The sequence below is a fragment of the Lichenostomus cassidix genome, chromosome Z (genome assembly GCF_008360975.1).
Source record: "Lichenostomus cassidix isolate B80296 chromosome Z, HeHo_3.0, whole genome shotgun sequence".
NCBI classification, from domain to species: Eukaryota; Metazoa; Chordata; class Aves; order Passeriformes; family Meliphagidae; genus Lichenostomus; species Lichenostomus cassidix.
In genome coordinates this window covers 35,326,572-35,329,359 of record NC_139511.1, presented here as the reverse complement: position 1 = coordinate 35,329,359, position 2,788 = coordinate 35,326,572, and positions in this window count along the sequence as shown.

The window sequence follows — 2,788 nt, the reverse complement described above, 5'->3', positions numbered from 1 at the left end:
TTGTCACAAAGTTAGTCTTTGAGGAAGTAGGAGCCACTGAAGATTATAACCACTGATTAAACTAAAAACAAAATCTCCACAAAAACACCAGCTCACAAACCTGTATATGTTTACCTTTCAGTTGAGCTGACTCAAAGAGAAAAGTAAAAACTGACATAATCTGGTTCTTGTTAACAGAACTGCTCCTCCATTTGTTTGGTTGTTTTGAGGGATTTTTTCCCCTCTCTTGTGCTTTCTTTGCCTTTGATGTCTTCAAATAACTTCTAAAATGTTTCCATTAATAATAATTACAATCACTTGATCTGGCCTTGTCAGATTCGTCTCACCTTGTCTTGCTCTTCTGTTCCTCAGTTACTTCCAAAAAGTGGATTTTGCAAAAGGGGATTATTCTAAAAACCTTTTGGTAGCAGTCTTGAATCAAAAGTTGGTTGAAAGTACAAATAAAAGATGGGACTCTAATTACATGTCATGGCAATTTGAAAATAAAGATACTCTGTCAGGAAAGCAGAGTATATTCCACACTGCAGTTGTGCAATCAAACTGGAAGAGTGCCTGAAAGTAGGACTTATATTTTGTGCTTAGTTTAATACACACTGGAAGCATCTTTTATTACATGGGCACCTCTCCTGTGACACACTGCCTGACTAAAGAAAATTGTTTCAGGATTTTCTGGCTTTTTAGAGCTGACTTATTCCTCTGCCTAGCAAAGTGGAGATTAGAAAACTTTTGATGGAGCCAATGAGTCTGTGCTGGCAACTCTATTCTGAACTGAGACTATAGCCTGAGGTTGCTAGGGCAGTCTCACCAGGACCTGACCACCAGCAGCAAAGGCAGCACAGTGCTGGAGTACTTTTTGCCACTGTAAATAACCTTTTCTGTTACTTGTTCATCCAGCTCTCTTAAGGCCTGTTTTGCCACTGAGGTAGGAACTTAGGAGAAATAGCCACATCTTTTTCCTCTATACCCACTGTCTATGCTTTCTTGAGAGCCTTTGACTGAAGAATAACACAGGTAATTGCAGAAACAGAATGAGATGTTGCAAAAAAAAAAGTTTCTGAACAAATAGTAGTACTCTAGAGCATGACACCAGTAGTAATGAATTTATTTAAAGGACTAGAAAGTATTACCTTGAATTTGTCAGTCCTTTGCCTTATCACACTTTAGGACCATCTCTGCTAAGAGGAAATCCTGTGTTTCATGAGGAAAGAAATGGCATTCCCTGATGCTTTAATTCAAGTTTTTACAGATCAGGGTAGCCTGGAGATTTCTCTAAACTATGCCAGCTGACTACGGTCACTAAGGAGACACCTGTCATGTGTAGATAACTGGAGAAAATACACACATGTTTTTCGTTTTGGTTATTATGGAACTGCAAATTATGTTGAAATATCATCCTGCTATTTCTGTTCTCTGTGTTTCTGATCAGACATGAAATACAAGGTTTTCTTCCTCTCTCTTTTTAAAAACATAGGCACACACACAAACACACACACACAAACATATACACCAAAATTATATAAAAGAAACCGTATAGGTCAATAGATTGATTCCTCAATATTGCTTGAACGCTTAGTAACACCAACCAATACCAAAACCTGAGCCATGGTGACTTCAAATTAGCACCAAATTACAATTTCAAATAGAAGCAGTCACTTCAGGCATCTGACAGAAAATTCAAGAAAGATGAATTATATTTGCAAGAGGCATTACATGCAGAACAGCAATTATTAAAATCCTTGGTACTTATGCATAGCCAGTCAAATTATCTGACAGGCTGAAAAACTTCTGTCATATTCTTTTACATAAAATCTTCCAAAGTACTGAAATTCATTTCAGAATAGTTTGGCAAGTATAAATAATGGCTTACAGTGGGCAAAATCTTATTTCCCAAATCAACATGATAAAGTCAAGCCTTTCTTCATCAGATACAATAGGAAGTTTTCAGTTTCAAAGCCTGCTTTCAAAACAGTAAAGGTCAATGAACTAATAGTGAAAATATGTCTTATTTGAAAGCTAGAGCACTTTATGTGTGTGTTAAAGGCCCAGAACTGTGATTTGTTCTAAAATAATAAAAAAACCTAGATTGGTCCTCCAAACTCAATATAATAAAACCAAACCCAAATATCTCACCTCAAAATCCTTGATTATAACAGTGAATAGCCTCATCCAAGAACCCTGAAATGAGCTACAGCCACTTACACCTGTTCACATATGTGTATAATACTTTTTTTTTATTTAATTTATTTTTGGGGACTATAAAGCTCTACACAGTGGTAATTTCATACTAAAGCAATGATTCAGAGATGTAAGGAGTTGCCAAATAATCAGTCGAATAAAGAAGACTATTCTCTATATATAACTCAAAAAAGGAAATAATCCATATTAAAAATCAAGATCTTGAACTGTGACATACTTGGGAAGTAGAAGACTAGAACAGAAGTAAAAACAGTGAAGGAGTAAATCAGCCAGATTTCTAAAAATCACACACAAGATCAAGAAAGCTCTAGAAAGGAGGTTTCTGCCAGAGGAGGGACTGGAAAGTTCTTTCAACAGACGCACAAATCTTGTTACTGATAATTGCCACGTTACTAGGGGAAAACAGAAACCTCTTCTGGAAACTGTTAAATATAGTCACTTTAGTAAATTTAATGAAAAACATAATAGTACCTTTTTCTTAATAAATATTCAAAAATGTTAAGTGGTAAAAAAGACAATTTAGAAAGCCCAAAAACAACCAAAATACTCCAAATTATCTTCTGGTCTTCAGTTTATTGGTAGACCCTGACCT